This window comes from Puma concolor, chromosome C2 (genome assembly GCF_028749965.1).
Source record: "Puma concolor isolate L17-30 chromosome C2, mPumCon1.1.hap2, whole genome shotgun sequence".
Taxonomy (NCBI): Eukaryota; Metazoa; Chordata; class Mammalia; order Carnivora; family Felidae; genus Puma; species Puma concolor.
The window spans coordinates 48,490,016-48,498,814 of record NC_141675.1 but is presented as its reverse complement, the minus strand read 5'-3'; the positions used below and the strand labels follow the sequence as shown (position 1 = coordinate 48,498,814).

Sequence of the window (8,799 nt, the reverse complement as noted above, 5' to 3'; positions counted from 1 at the left end):
TCCCACAACCCTGGGATCATGACCTGAGCTGAAATCAAGAGTCCAATGCTCAACCAACTGCTCCTTTTTCTCCTTTTTAACATTTAGTAAATTTAAGGTATACAGTGTATTGATTTGATAAATTTATATATTGTAATATCACTACCATCTAACATTAATTAATACCTCCATCGAGTCACATGATTACCATTTCTTTTTTTTGTGGTGAGAATAGTTAAGATCTAGTCTCTTAGCAACTTCATAATACAGTATTGTTAATTACAATCACCATACTGTGCATAGATCTCCAGAGCTCCAGGACTTATTCATCTACTGGTTATAACTTTGTATCCTTAAATATCTCCCTACTTTCTTTTGAAAGTTCCTGAACAAGTTGCCTTTCTAGAAGGCACATTGAATGTTTAAAACTGAGATGATAAATCCTGCTGCAGGGCTCTGGTCATTGCCCTGTGCACGTGTGATTTTAGCTGGAACCTTCTGCTGACAATGACTACTCAGTGTTGGCTGGTGTTCAGCTGCTGGTCTCAGAGTTGAGGGTGGGCTTGCCAACAGTTGCAATATGTGGCCAGCAAACTTGTTGCAGGAATCCCAGAACCACTCAAGCAAGATAGGGTGATCAGTGAGGAGTGTTTTGAAACCTGTATCCACTTGAGGGCACTGTCTACTTCAGTGGAAGTATAACCAAATTACATTCTGGTAGTTATGTAAGGAATTCTACATGGAAAGCCTGGTAAATTGGCACCAGTGTCTGATTTACTGCAGTGGAACTTTAGCACTCTTTATTGGTGTGGTCTCGGGTAGCTTCCCGGCTTGTGGCTCAACTGTGTTTTTCCATCCAATTTCATTGATGCTGTGACTAGTGGTATTCCCCACCACTCCCCCTCAATACCCTCTTCTCTAAGCTTTATTTTGTGTGATCTTGGACATTTTTGCCATGTGGTATATTTTTCATGAGTATATGAAATCAGTTGATGAGAGTGTTTCAGACCATACTGTCATGTAGAATGGATCTAACTGGAATTGCTTTTCCAATATTGTTGATAATTTTTCTGTTGCTTTCAATATAGTACCATCCCTTTAGAATAAGCAAAACTCAACATACCTTGGGTTAAATTGCATAATCCATAAATTCAAAGATAGTTGAAAAAGGTTATACTTGTATGGCATTTTATAGTTTATGAAGAGTTTTCCATTGTGGAAACAATCTTGCCCTGCAAACAGTGGCAGAAAGAAAAAAAAAGATTGGAGGGTACTGAATATGGGAATTGGTAGGCTTTCTTCTCAGCTTCTAAAATAAAATATACTTTGACAAACAAAAATGAATTTATATATTTTCTTATCCAGTATACATTGGAAATTTGTGTTCTCTCGAGGGGTACATGTACTTTGATTCTGTGGGAGGTGTGTTTGTGTGCATGTGTGTGAATTAATCACCTTAGTTTTAAGTTAAAGATCCACTTTATTCTCCTTCTGTTTTGCATCATATTTTAGTATTTCCTGCCATTAATTGAAAATAAATAGTACCAGACCCATAATAACTTCTAATTCCCAAGTTGTTCCCTTGACCACATGGATAGTGGCAGGATGAGATAAGGAGTTAGATGTTTCCGTTCACTTCCAGTCTATTTGACATATTTAAAGATATTTATAGTACATGTTATCAAATTTATAACATTTTTATGAGGATGGGAGTGTTTTATATCATTGTTTATTTCTTTACCCATTTTATCTATATTTGAACACTTAAAAGACTAGCTAGTTTGAGATATTTCATTTTTGAAAGACTAAAATATTTCAGGTTCACAGCACATCACATGGTATTAAAATGTTTCAATATATTTATTCCCATGGAGGAACACTGGGCTAAGAAATAGGACAACCATAATTGGACTGTATCAAGATTGCATATCCCTATAATTGACTAAACTTACTTGTAAAAATTAGTATTATTGACAAGAATTGATGGCTAACCTTCCTGACTAACTGGGTGTTAACACATTAAAAAATGAATAAAATATTAAATAAAGCCTGCAAACAAACAAAACATTTCTACCTTTTCCAAAGTGTTGCAAATATAATATTTATTTATCAGGTATACAAAATTAAGATAAAAATATGCTAAGAACTAAATGATTAAAATGCTAAATTTTTCCAGAAATACAAAAAGTAAAAATAAGACTTATTATAATATTAATATAATATAATATTAAAGGGAGTTTCAATATTTGGAAAACCTGTAGGCAAAAGGGTTTTAAGTAAAGTACCTTTAGGAAAAATGGTCTATTTCTGTGACTGTAATCTTAAAGTTTCTAAATCTACTATAAAATTTATTAACATATATATAGATATTGCACATAGCTATCCAGAAACATTTTTACCCTCCAACACGTTTCTATTTATACTATAATGTATACATATGTTTATGCATGTGCATATATTATGTCTAGACCCATGTGTATCAGTTATATATTGTTATGAAAATATTGCATAAGAAACAACTGCAATACCTTAAAGATATTGAACAATAAGCATTTATTTATCCTACACTCATGTGCCCAAGTGCTGGTGGCTGGGCTTGCTTGTTCTGCAGTCAGCTGGAGTGATGAAGTAGTTCTCCTGATTATGGCTGGCTCGCTCACACATTGGGAATGAACTGGTGTTGGCTGATGTTAGGCTGGCCTTGGCTGGAATGACTGGGGTGATATGGTTCTACTTGATGTGTCTTTCAACCACCAGCAGACTAGCCTGGCCATGTTCTTAGCTGGTAGTGGCACAAGAACAATGGCAGACAATTATGTGCTCTTTTTTTTTTTTTTTTTTTCCAAGCCCTGAATGTACCCACACTACAAACATCCTACTGAGAAAAACAAAATTACATAGTTGAATTCAAAATCAAGGGGTAGGGAAATATATTACATTATGTTTTGAGGAATGACATTCAAAGTCATATGGCAAGTAATGTGAATGGAGAGGTAGAGATTTAGAAACATTAATTCAATCATTCTTCTGAAAATTTATATTTGGATTTTTAGATAAGACTCACCTGAATAGATTCAGGATGTTTTATAATTGTAACTCAGACATTGACTATCTATTGTGAAAAAAAAAGCCTTGAAATTTTCCCTAATGTTAAATAAAGAAAACAGTTTTGCTTTGATAGATATTTTAATATGAAAATTTTCCTTTAATTATAAATTCCTAAATGCAATTAATGAAGATGGAATTGAGTAAGTCTTAAAAGGATTTAAAGGTAAATGGTAAAAGGTAGAGAGGAAAATATTGAACATGATGTGTGTGATGGCTTTTCTGGAATTCTGTGACATTACAGTTCCTTTTTCACTTGTAACATATCTTGTACTTTTCTTCTTCCCTCAAGTTCAGACATCACAGAAACACTTAATGGCACTTAAGTTGCATCAGGCCAAAGAAAACAAATGAACAAGCTAAAACAAATGTATTTCACTTCCAAATTCAAAGCATGAGACTGGGAAAAGAATTCAAGGGTTTGGAAATGAGTCCTGGCAGTCAGCCATTTCAAGGGTTTTTGCCTGGGGATTTTAGGCCCATAAAGATATACCAGAGTAGGAGGAGAAGGAAAGTATAGATCAAAGCTGTATAATCTAAATCATGAAATTGCAGAGATGGACTATAATGAAGTGAAGCTGGTATCAAATTAGAGATACAGGCTTAGTTTCTCCGAACAAAGGAGTTTGAGTCTCACCCCTCTAATGCTTGTTATTGTTAAATATTTGTAGGCCTCACAGGCAATGCTGCAATTATCTCTCCCAGTTATTAAATCCACTCTGCATTAGTAATACTTTTGGAAACCTCATGTGCTGAAGTTGCTTCCCATTGGAAATGCATGCTTTCCTGCTTAATGCCAGCTTAAGAAAGAATAAAGAGAAGTGGGAAAAAAGTACTGAAAGGTGACATATTCACAATTTATCTGGAATATGACTTTGTTGTAAAGAAGAGTGTTCTGAGAGACCAGAGAAAAAATAAATTACTATAAGAACAAAGGAGAAAACTTGTAAATCTCTTATAAACTGTGAACATGTAGAATATTTGAAAAGCTCTGTCTGGACTGCCAGAATGTTTTGTACTCAAATTGTAACCCTGAGAGATAGTTTCTTATTAATTGGTCTGAATCATCTATTCTTGGGATTCTTCTTAGACCCATGCAGTTATTTTAGGAAAAAGAAAGTTCAAGGGACCAATAGATAACAGAGATAACATAAATCTGAATTTGCTAGTGCATGCTTTTAAAATCCATAGCTCCCATGATTTAAAAACTACCTTCAACAACTGGTTAGGCAATTCATTCCACTATCACTTGTCCTTAACATTTTTGAGATAAAGGTCCCTTGAGAGGCTAAGCTAAACTCTTTTTCCATGGCACATTCAGAGACCAGTATTTTATATACACTTTGTGGAAGGAAACTAATGATTTTTAGTTCTACTGAAAAATAGGATAACCCTGTTGCGTTTTAAAGACATAAAAGCGTGCGCAATGTTGCTAATTATAAATGAGATGACCAGATGGAGAATGTTTGTAGTAATAGTAATAATGATAAATTGGTAAAATGCTTTGTAATTAAAGCATTTTTATGTACATTGTATGAGTTGATCCTCAAAACAACACTGTTATTGTTTTTATCGTCATTATTTTATGATTAAAACGACTGAAACCTCACTACAAACAAATTTCTTCATAACAACATTAAATGGCACAGGTGGATTATGACTCTAGGCTCTCTATTTCAGGCACTATTACTTATGCCGCTCTTTTCTGTATGGTGTACTTCATATGTCTCATCTGTAAAGCTTGCTCAATAGTAGCTCCTACCTCACAAAAAAGTGCTGAGAGTGAATTGATCTTTAAAACCAAGAAAATTTTCCAGTTAGTCTAGAATCAGCAAGTATTTATCCTCATGGCTTCTATATAAATATCTCTTTAGAGATGGCCAATAATTGATGTTTAAAATCATATGGGTGTAATAAAAGATTCAGTTGAATTTAACTACATTAAGTGCATTTGATGAAACTAGTGGTCCACTCAATTTTGGACCCCTGGTAAATTGGAATTTCTCTTCTTTGAGGCCCTGGATACAACCAATAGGAGAGTGTGTTTGGTGCCTAAGCAAGTTGTACTCTAGAAAATTCCTTTATATTGAGGGTGCCTCACCTTCATACACTAGTCATCAGACTGTTTCTGAGAAGGAGTATAAAGGGCACGTCAACAAATACACAGGCTTGATTTTGGTAAGAGCCTCCTACTTGAGCCCTACAGGCTTCTTTTCTTTCCTGGTAATCTAAACAGAATATGACCTCCTTATAATTCTATCTCAGTTTATCTCACTGCTGCTTCATCTTTGATGTGCACCTGTGCACACAAAGATTTTTTGCATACTTCTTAATATAGAAAGAGAGCAAGGAAATGAAAGAATCCTGTCAGGATTGGTGACTTTTACATTTTGTCTATATCTATAATCTCTATAACTGTTTAGTCTTAGTACTGGAGTTAAAAGGTATTAACATTCATCACTAGTTGTTTTTGTTTGTTTTTGCCACTATATCTCCATTTATTTCTTGGGTAGCTAAAATTTACTCTTGAATGGTTTCTTTGGGAAGAATTTATAGGCACTATATATACCCTGAGTTTTTATATATCTAAAGTTCATTGTTTTTATTCTTACGTGAGAATTTGGGAGGTAGTAAAATTATTGAGTCACACTATCTTTGAGGCATTATTTTACCATCTTCTAGTGTTCTGTGGAACTTTTGGAAACCAGCCTGATTATTTACCATTTATAAGTATCTTCAATTAGCAATACTCATGCCTTGGATAAACCTCATTGGCTATGATACTGCCACTGCACAAAGCTGCATTTATAAATATCTTGGTCTTTGTACATTTAGAGGGCTCTTTCATTACTTTTGAAGTCCAGTGGTTTTATTATTCTGTAATAAAATTGGTCATTCTATATCTAATTTTTCCTGGTACATGCTGTACTCTTTCTGTCTCTGGATTTACCATTATTCCTTTCATTTTCTGGAAAGTTTTCTTGTTTTATATTGTCAAATAATTGTTATATTTCATTATTTTGATTCTTGCTTTCAGGGAAACCATTTATGTATATGTTTGATTCCATAGTGATCATTTTTTCCTGGAGTCCTCCTCAACTCCGTTTCCACTTCATTTTGCTTTGTATTCTCAGTATGATGCTCCATGTTCCTTGCCATATTTTGTCCTATGTAATTCTGTCAGATTAGCCTCCATTTCTGTAATGGTTTTACTTCCTACTCTGCTTCTTTCCTAAGCTGTTTTGGTTCCTGTTTCATTCCTTTGTTACATAGTTTCATGTACTGTAATTGTTTGTATCTTTTGAGTAGTTGCTTTGTAAAACTAACCATTTCATTTAAATTTTAATTTAAGACCTATTTTTTTTGTCATCTGCTCTGTGGCAAGATTATTTTGGTGAGTGTCCTTTGCCATTTGCTCTTCCTATTTCCTCCTTCATGTGATATTGTATTTGATAAGAACCAATGCTGATTAGTTTTTGACCATGTGTTACCTTTGAGTGAGGTTCTCATCCTGAACCAGTTATTTATAGGAGATTCATTATAGGACTGGATAGTTTATAATGTGGTTGGGCTGTTTTTTTTTTTTTTTTTTTCTCTATGTCTAACGCAAATGAACAGCTGTGGGTCTGCCTCCAATTATGTCACTATCTTTCACTCTGCTCACTGACTAAATGCTTCCTGAAAATACGGCATGTCAGTGGAATTCTTTGTTCAGCCTTACTGATCCTGATGTTTGTTGCCATATTAGTTCATGGAAGTTCCCTCAGTAACCTCACACATTCTGATGTTTCAATTGAGAGATACTGATTTGTGATACTCACCTTGGAAATTCTAGGGGTTAGTCTGAGTTCTGTAGCCATTAAGTATCCATCCTTCCCTGTTTGCCTTCCACCATTTTTCCTTCTCTGAATTTGGACATTCTTGCTCATATTATTGTTGTTGTGATTCACAGATGCATTTTATATGTTTATTAAAAGTAAATTTTAAAAATGTTTCTTATTCTCTTTTTTTTTCAGAGTAGTACTGCCTTTTACATTGGGGCATAAAATATGAGAAAAAAAAAACTATTTTAAAGACATTTCCCAAAAGCATTGGAAAACTCTTATAAATGTGAATTAATTTTTCAGTGTAAATAACACTTCTATTATTGAAAAGTTAAGAGTTTTGTGATAGAAAATGTCATAAAGGATACTTACATAATCTTGCACATGATAACCCAGATCCATTTGTTCATTTAATAAAGAAGAATTATATCTAGAAAACTTTTAATGGATTATTAAATTGAAAAAATTTAAGAATTTAATGTTATGTTGACTAAAATAGCTGACAGTGGGAGAAACTTCTCAGTAATTAACTATGCTGGACTTAAGACTTCCATAGTGCTTATAAAGATTCTTAGTTACAAAGAGCTTTATTTTGATGTTGTAAAATTCCCACAGATTTCTTATGATGGGATCATGATAAATACTCAATTTTTGCAGTGAGGGAAACAGAGTGGATTTTTCCTCAGCATCATCAGGAACATGCCCATGAATAAAATCCTATTAAAAGAGCATTTGAGGGATACCTCAGTAGCTTAGTCCGTTGAATGTCCAACTCTTGATTTGGCTCAGGTCAGGATCCCAGGGTCATGGGATCGAGCCGTGCATCAGATTCAGCCCTGCTTAAGATTCTTCTCTCTCTTTCTCTCTCTCCCTCTGCCCCTGTGCCCCGCTAGTGTGCACTCTCTCTTTCTAAAATAAAACGTAATTTTAAAAAAGAGCATTTGAAGCAGAAGTATATGTAGAGAAAATGAAAAGTTTTTAGAGATGAACATATGTTTTCAGAAGAAGGATTTGTCTGCATCACAAGTAAATGGGGATATATTGTTAGAGTGAGCCTTATGAGGGTTAGAACTGTGTCTTCTAGGTTCCTGTGGTTCAGTTTCTGGTTTGGCTCAGATTTCTACTTCTCCTAGTAAGAAGTATGGATATGTGTATGTAAATGCTTATTGTACATTCAAAAGAGGTCATAAATCTGAAATATATTAAGTACTTTAACCTTGAATGATACCATAATTACACTTGAAATTATTGTTTAGTTCCATCATCCTGTAATCAGGAGCAATTTTACCATACCAGTCTGGTTTTAACCAATCTAGAATTAAAGGGACTACAAAGTATATTTACTGAAGTTAAAATAAATGATTAAGTTTATATTTTAAAAAAGCCAAGACATGTTTATAGAAGATTCAGTTAGACTGAGAGGATTTTCAAAATAAATCTTTTCAGTTTTTACCCAGTATCCTGTCTTCTTTGAGGACATTAATGATTTTTTGTGATTTCCTATTTTTGCCCTTCATAATTTTTATGTCATATGAAATTTTGCCAGTCTATATTTTTCAGATTTAATATGTTACTTACATTTTAGAAATTTACTAATATAACTTTTCTCCAATTGTCAGAAATCTCTTTATTCTAAAAATGTATCTATTTTTAGGCCTTAAAGTAGCTCAATAATGCTTTTGATCAGATAGGGATTAAAAGGGGCTAAAAGAATGTTTATATTTAATAACAACAAAAAAAGGTCCCAACTATTCATACGTAAGGTCTATATATTTCCAGAACACTTTATCTTTCCTATCTTTTGAAGTTCACGTTTCCTGACCTTACTGTGATAAGATTTTATTTTCTATTTTTACTCCTTCTTTGTAATCTGCCCTACTTTACCATGCGT

General features: G+C 33.7%; 1 pseudogene; it reads right to left on the bottom strand.

Annotated features, from left to right (window-relative positions):
- Positions 1–5,767: 5,767 nt before the first annotated feature.
- On the bottom strand, positions 5,768–5,885 carry LOC112850652 (U4 spliceosomal RNA; annotated as a pseudogene).
- Positions 5,886–8,799: the final 2,914 nt, after the last annotated feature.